This window comes from Myzus persicae, unplaced genomic scaffold (genome assembly GCF_001856785.1).
Source record: "Myzus persicae strain clone G006 unplaced genomic scaffold, MPER_G0061.0, whole genome shotgun sequence".
NCBI classification, from domain to species: Eukaryota; Metazoa; Arthropoda; class Insecta; order Hemiptera; family Aphididae; genus Myzus; species Myzus persicae.
The window spans coordinates 125,147-135,569 of NW_019103993.1; positions in this window are offsets into that span (position 1 = coordinate 125,147).

Sequence of the window (10,423 nt, forward strand, 5' to 3'; positions counted from 1 at the left end):
CGCGCTAATATGTTAAATTGTTATACAGCGTAACAGTTGGTTTCTTCTAGTTTCTTTTGTTTACTGAAGTCGTTAAACATATTATTATGAGTTATGTCTAGTAAACATTAGAATCGCTAGTTATAAAGGTAGTTATTAATACAATTATTATAATGATTGACGGTAGTAAAATAATTAGCAATCGTGAAATCGGAGTGATTAGTTGCTGACAAGATAATATGCGTAATGTTTGTGCAGGCGTATACGCCAGTATACGGGAAAATAATTAAAATTACAATAAGGTGAAATAATTATTTTTCAAATGTCACGTTTAGCCTAGTTTTGATGGCAAAACTCGTTACCTTGAAATAAGAAGAAAAAACATTAAAATCGACGTATTATGTTAGTCGTCTCGACCTTGGACCTCAGTCAATAAAACGTTAACATACACACACACACTGACACTCACCAATGTGTATATTGACGCTTTCACGACGTTCACGCGTCGTTACCACACTTACCACTGTTGACACGGGTTAATATTGTTGAATGTTTCATATTTATCCGCCACTGATACACAGTGCCAGAGATAGATAAAGTCTTAAGAGTTACCACGTGTAACAATATATACATGTATAATATTACAATTTACAAGTATACAATTTATTCACCCGAAACATAAAATAATATATTATACAGGTATAATATTATCCATACGGCCTTGTTAACGAGATGAAAATTCTAAAAAACTTTTAAGTCGCCGCGAGACGATTTATACCGTTTTACCCCCTGTTTAAACGGGAAATACCCCGCACGCATCGAGTGGCGCTCCTCGAACTTCTCCTACCCCGTGCAATATCCTAACCCCCTGCCCATATTAGGAAGACCATAGTGCTCTGTTGTCGTCGCAGTCGTCGTCTGTCGTCGAGAGCTGAATCAACACTCGTTCGGAATTAGCGGAAAAAAACATATCGGGATTTATATACATATAATTATTATTATTATTCTGCTTTCCGAACGCAAATAATAATATTATAAATGTTATGTTGTCAGTTGTGCATCGCACCGCGAATGAAAAAACAAAAAGGAGCAGCGCAGTAGTGCACTTGAGAAGCATTAAAAAACCCAACCCCCAACCTCCCGAACCACCGAATTCGATGCCGCTCGCAATTGTCCCACCGAATGTCGTGCAGCCCGCCGCCGTCGCATTAAATCTCTCGGTGTGCACAAGACGTCGAGTTTCGGCGAGAGAGCACTACAAAAACAATACACGCATATATTTTACTATTGTATAGAATACGTCGACGTTCGTGTGTTTATAATATAGCATTTTGTAAAAGTATATGACTACACGAAATCGTTGGAAATCCGACGGAACGAATTTCGAGGACGCAGGGGGATAGTAAACGAGCCAATACCCAAGTGAGTCAATACCGAACTCTGTTTTGACGTTTGACTTGAGGAATCAAGATTGTCGTCATGGCTTCCCAAAAGTACCCATGTATGACTGTATGAGTTTTCGTCGACTTATACTTTTTATACGTTCACAACATATTATGATATTTTTTAACGAGGGAGTATAATACTATATATATCAAGTTAGTTGATTAGTCGATTGCCGTAAAAACGAGATGTTCGTTTATTCAAAATACTTGTGGAAAAACAGAAAGAAAAATCAAGGTAGAATTAAAAATAATAACGTCAAATCATTTAAAATCTTTATTGACATAGGGCCAACCGACGGCCTTGTAGATTAAAAAATTTACATAATTTTGTTATTTCTAAATGAAAATAACCCGAATGGAGTTACTTATTTCAAAATCGTCCTCACATGCATCAAAAATAAAAAAACAGGAATTACTATTTTAATGCGATAAAACAACGTTTTTACTTTAAGTCACACTTTCTAATATCGATTTTGTCAGTTTTATAATATTATCCTCAGTATAATCAATAATACTTCAAACATAATTTCTACCAAATTTATAAGTGTTAAATGAATAAAGAGTTAATCTGACTTCAGACATAATATCATATAAATATTATTAAATTTAACCTTTGCTCTAGTACTAAATACTGATGCCTAATAATAAAATAAATGACGTTAATCATAATAAATAATAATATCTTAAATATTCCTGGCAGTAATATTATAGATCGTCTTCGCTCAGATTTGTTTTTTTTGTACAATAATTGCATATCATTGATTTAAAATTTAACACGTCTATTACAGTGACTCTCCGGACACCTAATTTCGTGCAGAGCTTTATTACTATACTCACTGTTATACTGGTGTATGGATTTTTGGATTTTTTTTTTTATTGCAAAATCTGTTCAAACTTGTGAAACAACAAGTGAATGCGGAGTATGAGAAAAAAATATTTGTAAAAATACATGGTTCAGAGAGTGAGGTAACCTCAAATTAGGTATTTGTATACACGCACATTTTAAAATTATATAAATGTTTGATAATTATAATAATGTATTCAGCTACTCATTTCTGAAGCTCAACCGATTCACATTTGAGTCGTGACTCACTGGTTGATGACCAGGACTAGAGTACCTATAAACAAATTATTTGTATAGGTCGTCTTGAGCACGAACACAGGTCATACAGGTAAGTTTCGGACATTTATCGTTGTGTTTCGTTATTCAAAAAAGGAAAGAGAAGAAATTGAGCAATGAGTACTACACCGAAAACGTCATGGCAAGTCCGTCGTACGACGATTCGTTCAACGCATGCGCATAGGTATTGCATCTAGATCTAATAATATTATTCGCAATAATATAGGTACGAGGTACATGTGTCTTCATCGTACGTGGATTTTACACAATTTGGTAAAATTTTGGAAAACTTGGTGTATAACTGGCTATCGCTGACGGTATAATAACCATGTGGCCATTTTCCTACAAAAATGTTTTCACTGTTGATATTTCTCCGAAAATCTATCTAGAACATATTATTATGTTAACATCTGCAGTATTTTTTTCCGTTATCAAAACTTTTATTTAAGTGTTTACTCATATAAATAAGTACATTTGTCTAACCAAGAGTATTCAGTATTATTTGTATGTATGATTTAACATTAAATATGAAATGGATTAAAATTAAAAAACATAAAAGTGTTAAGATTTATTAAAATATTAACTTTTATAGTTATTTAAAATTTTTTTTAAATTTATAATTATAAAAGTATGTTATGATAATAATATACGGTTTGATTACTTTGCTATTATTAATATTAGGAGTGTTATTAGCACTTATATATTATATATATACTATATACGAATATACAAATCAATTAATTTGTGTCATGGTTTCATGCATACAAGTATATTACAAATAAAATAAATAATTTTGATAATTATTCCAGAAAAATAGACACGATTTTAGTTTAAAAAAATGTGAGAGGAAAATGAAAATTAGGTGGGCACCACCATCTGACTTTCTTTTATTTTTTGATGAAAATGATCAGTAAAGGAAAACGGTATCTATCTTATTTTTGGAGGAAAATACTATAAATAGTCCTTTCTGATACAAAATGCTCGCAAGTAACAAATAAATATAATATTTCACAGTCGTTACAGTATAATAATATTTTAGGGTTATTTTCGAGACGTTCAACGAGAACAATTGGGCTAGGTTGTAACAAATACTAAATAGTAATAATATTATTATGTAATAGGTACCTACTAAAAAATGAAAATTAGGTTCTTATATCATTATCGCGAAATGACTGGACGAGTATGTTGTTATATTATATTATGTACCAGGTTATACTACACGATGACGGTCGTCGAGCGATTGTTAATAAAATTATTGTATTCAATAATAAAGAGTCATTATATCGCGTGATATAAAATTATAAAGTACCTATTTCTAACTATTATTAATCATTATAATATTATTATTAAACTATATAATATTATAACTATACTGCATAACATAATTAATAATAATAATATTATATAAAATGTTCATATGATGTAAGACCTGCATTGGGTGTAAGTACCTATTTACACGGAATTCTTTGTTCTTAAATTTCGTATGAAATAATATATTTTATTAATATTATAAGATGGCAATAGACTATTTATATTTTCAATAAGAATACATATTTTAATAATTATTATGTGTACACAAAATCTTGTTCGGAAATTTGATTTAATATTACGATGATACTAGAAAGGTAAGCTTCAAACATTCAATTTTTGTGATAGTTTTCGGTTAATTTTTTCCATTATCATACCTAAAATTACTATATAAATTATAAATACAGTAAAAATTGATTATTTTTAAGACTCTGTCTATCATGAATACTAAAGTTCAATGTACGATGACAATCATTATTTGTTTTAAATTACATTTTAAAGAGCTTTTATAAAAAAAACCTGATTTTTAAATTTATGCATAAGAATTAAGAAGAAAAAATCTTAAATTTTTAGTCTACACGAAAAATTTAATTATTTTAATCCTATTTTAATGTAAAAAATTAAAATTTTGATTTGTATTTTACTATATGGCGAAAACAGCGATCTATTTAAAAATTAAGTCTTTAATATTTATTTGGACATATTATTATATTATAAAACTCGTCGTTAAATATAATTTGTTTTCATTTAAACATTTTAAAGACTCACAATAAATAAAGTTTTATTTCTGAGTCCACCTATTCCATTCTTTATATGATTCACTAGAGCAATTTTATAATTTTTTTTCCTTATATTATGACTATTTGGTTTAAATTGTAACATACCCAAAATCAAGGTACAACTGCTAATATTTTCGCTTAGAGTGTTGTGTCTATATTGTCAAAAACGTCATTCCAATATTACCAAAATATAATGTTTAGGTTTCGGTGCCACTGTTTTATTAACCGCTACAACAGTGACACTGTAAAGGATGAGAGAACTGGAAACGCTTTAATTTAGGCGATTCGGCGTAAAGTTAAATTAGTTTCGTCTTCCCTCCTTGATTACTTGAAACCTTAAAGTGTTAATTAAAAAGAATAAAAAATCGTTATCAAGCATCTCTAAACGAGTTCTTCCGGCGTTGCAAAAACTCAATACTTGTACGATAGGATATCTTGGCCCTCTACGTCGTCGTCACGGTGTATCACGGAAGTAGGTATATAAAATATAAAATAATATTGTAGTTAACGAATCCACGTTTTACACACGTGAGTAATTACTATTTTAGAAAGACACAGTCTACACTCGTTGTATCCTAATTTGAAATTTCAACTCAAATAGACACACGTTATTGTAGATTTACGTTATAATTTAAAACAATATTTTTACTATACGTTAGGCCAGGGATAACAAATTCATGGCGTATTTTTATGATAAGCTGCACTACATCTCGTCTACATCTATATAAACAAAAAAAATAATTAATAATTCATACGCTCACAAACCCACCATCGTGGTATCCGCGCATACCCGTTTCAGACCGTAGAACTTATTACACAGGAACGACATCGAGAGACGTGAGAATAAAATAAAATAAGGGTAAATAGTCGAAGAAGCCAATGATCATCTCAGTTATCATCGACCCCGAGTGTTAAAATTCTTAGAACCTGCTGTAGTGATCCGCTGCTGTTTAATAATTTTGTAACTCATAGTAATGTGATTTGAAATTCACAGATCGAGAGAATGACCAGACGAAGTGACCGATATTTAGACCGGAAGGACTACGGAAGGAAACGTTGTGTAAATAGTAAATTTTAAAATGCATAGGTACTGCATTATTATTATTATTATTTACTCCTGAGTATGACAAGTGACCCGAATATTTTAATTTTTCGTCGATATGTTTTTATAATTGATATTATTGTTTTTGAGTGTATAAATATCCCGCCGAATCTGGAAAAAGAAAAATTTTGAAAACCTGGACGAAATCGACATTCAGAAATGGCATGGGAACTGTAGAAAATGAAAGTTTGAGGTCGGCGTATTCAAAACCACTGGCCATAGCATAAGTTATTACATAACGGTACACACGTAGTTACGGCTGTATTAAATTTCGGGCGAAGATATCATTAAAATTTAAAACTAAAATTACTGCTTGATACACTTTCAGAATTTTTATTTGACTAAAATGCTATTATTTATTTTTTTTACATAACTGTCGTTTGAACTATGACGGAAAATAAAACTCAAGTCATAACAATAATCGAAAACGTTTGATCGAATATTATTATGATAGAAGTTATAGTACCTACGCGTTATCTATGAGAGTCGGAGAAATTATTTAACACCGCAAAACATGACGATTATTGTGACTGCACGAGTACCCATAGATTGTATATACTTTTATAATATGTATGTTTAGGTTATATTTAAAGTGAAAAGATACACTGTAGTTGTATATATTCTCGTCCGTTGACGCATAAAGTGTCCGTAGGTACATTATTTTCTTCAACGTTTCCGTGGTGCTATAAATTATAACATAACAACTATCATTACTGTGTTCAAACTGCTGCAATTTCACACCACTAGGCCACTAAACTCCAACCAATCATATTATGTCTACACTGAGTTTTTATTATATTATCTGATACGAGAAATCACATTAAACTGCGACGAAAACGGAAGCATCTATTGTTCAATATATTATTTTATATTTTTTACATCAGTATTAAAAGTATTATCGGTATTAAATTTCATCGATTTTTGAATCATCTGAAACGATCAAAAAGTCTTCATTAATTACACTCGGACATAAATAGTGAATCAAGACGAGCCAAGGGACGTCCTGCAGCTTAGATTTGGTATGGTTCTCTGTTGAAATGAGAAATTTGTATCGACGTAATAGACATCTTCTCAGATAGTACACAATTTGCATTTAAATGTTTTAAAATTCGATGTCTGTATAATAAATAATTTAAATATACTTAAATATAATAACAAAAACTAAGAATTTTAGTTAATTCACATTCATCATCTTATATAAAATTAAAAAAACTAGGGTGAGCGTGGTTGCGGTCCTGCGCAGCTTATAATAATATTATGTGCGTCGAGACGACTTCGAGTGAACGTGTACCTTAGTTATTAATTATTATTATGTACCTATTGTTTCTCACGCCCGATTGATACCATCGTTTTTGCTTGCATTAGCATGCAAACGTCCTGTAGTTAGTCATCTCAAATGCAGACGAAGACATTTTTTTGAAAATCTGGACTAAACTCGAAGATGTTATTTTGGTCAGTGATAGCCTGGAAACAGAAAATGAAAGTTTGAGAGCGGCGTATTAAATACCATCTGCGATCACGTAATAAGTTGTTATGTAATGTTTAAGTATTTAGTATAGTTTATTATAATATAATATTTAATACAAATTATAAATTTCGCCTTCAACCAATATTTTCAAAGCTTGCCCCCACTCCTCACTGGATAGATTCAACTTAATTTTATTTAATAGTTATATTTTTTGAATATTGTGTAACTATACTAAATGTCTAATTAATAACTGTGAATTACTAAATAAATACTATTTTCAGCATGTATAGTTTGATATAATTAATATTAATAATTGATGATTATTATTTGAGTGCACATACATTACAAAACTATTTTCTTTTGTTTGATTGTTACTGGAGAAAGAACTGCACAAATACTAGTTGTAACTAAACCTACATATAATCTACTATTGTTATGTATACTTCATAATATAATCATAATATTATATAAATACCTATTATAATAAGCTACACAGATATAGCCATATATAGGTACAACATATTAGGTACAATAATGTATTAATTTGATTGAATAGTATATAACACATAAAATATCAGAAACCATAATATAGATCCAAATTAAATATATATATATATACATCATACCATTACTGTATAATGGCCTATAGATACTCATAGTGCACATATGGCGGGAAATGTCATTCAGCGAACGTTTTTTAGTTGCACAAATTTATATGGGTAATAACTCGTAAACCTAAGGTGTTATTGTGTCAATTCGTTATATTACAACATTTTTATGTAAGTTATGAGCGTGTAAATTATTACAATTTAAAAATTCTTAAAAATTGTATACAAATTTAAATGTTGTTTAAGAGCCAACGTATGGGCACAGGTAATGTTCATAGCTTAAAGTTTAATATAGGTGAATTCGCTCTAATACTAAAAATAAAAACACAGGGTTTGTTCAGTGTTCCACTAAACATAAATTTGCTACATTATGTGCTTGCCGGTCAGAGAGACAACAAAACGGTGGTGATCTAACGTCCTCTTAAGGGCAATTCAAGATGGATATTCATTTAAAATTGGCTTTTTTCATGGCATATTATTAATTAATAATCGAATCCAATAATAAGCGGTTGAAGACCGCATGTCTCCAATACTACACCACCCACGCCATTGCGATGTACCAAAACTCGCGCGTCAGGTCTCTGACGTACGACTGCGATAGAAAGAAAAAACCTCTGACACGATGTGAGTATACAAACTCTGTTAATTATTAATACCATACAATTCAGTGTACTCAAACATCATAATTATTATTCGGTTCGGATGTTATGCTTTTCGGAGCGATCGAAACGATGACCGCGATATAATGGTTTCGGGTTTATTTTGAATTAAATGTTCTCTCCCGACGGCGGCGGTCGTAAAACAGGTCGGCCGACATGAGCCGCAACACAGCAGCAGCTACTGGTGTTTGTAACGATGATGATGATGATGATGATGATAATAATATTAACAACATCGAAAACGGGTACCTCATACCTGTTGTACCGCTAGGGACCAGAGGAGTAGCCAGCGGGTAGGTATAGGTGCGGGTACGGGGTGAAGTACCACATCACTACCACGGTTGTGAGCGGGCGCTACCTATATATAATATATTATTTTATTGTGTGTAATATACGCGGTTTATACTATAGACGCAATAAAAATAATAATAATAATAAAGCGTATCCACATAGAAGATTTATGACTCTGAGCTGCTGTACCTACCTGCGGCCTACCCGCAGTGCATTATAATAATATGACTCGTATGTTATGCTACGTCAAAATGGCGCAGTAGCCAGCAGTGTAGTAGCTTCTTCGTTTTACGTGCACGTCCAAACCTGTCTTCGGCGACGGGCTCGCTCCCTTTTTTTCGGTATTTTACGTTACCGTTCTTAATCTGTTTTTAATCTCGCGCGCCTACCACCTATGTGTATAATACACCCATATTAATTATTATCATATTATATATTATTCGATGTTCCCTGACGTTTCGATCGCCTCCTGCCCGCCTCGTCCGTCGTACATCAGCTATGGGTACGTCGGTCGAGACAGACGGCCCCGAGCAAACCCACACGCACGAGTGACCGTAGTTGTAGGTACGACCTAATAATAATATTTGAAACGCGTTCACATCGAAATAATTATAATTGTATTACCATAGCGTTAGGCGATGCCCCTACTATACCACAAATAACAATATTATCGTAAACGGTACAATATTATTATAATAAACGAAAATCATCGACTCGTGTCCGAGGACGGCGAATCAAAATATATATTTTTATATACCCGATGGCCTACGGTCTACACCGTCATAGTAGTGTAAGACGCGTGAACCGATTCGGAAACAAAAACAATGGCGCTCTATCAAAATATACGTTTTGTATTTTTCCCGTCGTGTTTAACCTGCACACCGTCCTCCAACATCGAACTTTGTAGATATACTACCCCGGCGAAACAGTAGGTGTAATTTGAATTTTCAATTTATTTTCAGGGGAGGCGAAGGGGGAGCTCGTCGAATTCAAACCAAACGAGGCTATCATCGTGTTACGTTCTATACCTATTATATTAATATAATATTACGAAATGTGAGTAAACTCGCGTATCCTACTTGATTAATAAAATCATTAATCGGTAATCACTATACGTATAGTACTGTGAGTATAACGATCAAGTTATAGGCACCGAGTTTTGATTATTATAACATGTACAGTCTATTTTTCGCGACCAGGTGGATGCCACTTGGATGCGTTACACAACTGTATTTTCAAAACATTTTTTGGAGTTTCCAATTTGCCCCCCCCCCCTGACCCACGGCACGTGATAATAATACGATATATTATGACCGACGAAAATCAGGAAACCAAAACAACTAAAAACCGCAAGCGAACCGGAGGAGCGCCCATCATGTGTATAACATAATATTATTGTTGCACTCGGCAAGACTCTACAACACCGTGATTTCGACGTGCTTTCGACACATTTCTAAAACGACGAAGACCGCGAGTGAGCCGAAATACGGCAAATCCGACGCGAATAACACTCACGTATTAAATATAAAGCGAGAAGAATACGATATAATACATATTATATTATCGTTGTAGGTGGGTCGTATACAATACGCGTTGTCGTCGTCCCTTCTAAACTTTGTTTTCGCGTCTTTTGAAAAGTCGTCGACGTCTCCGACGAACTAAAA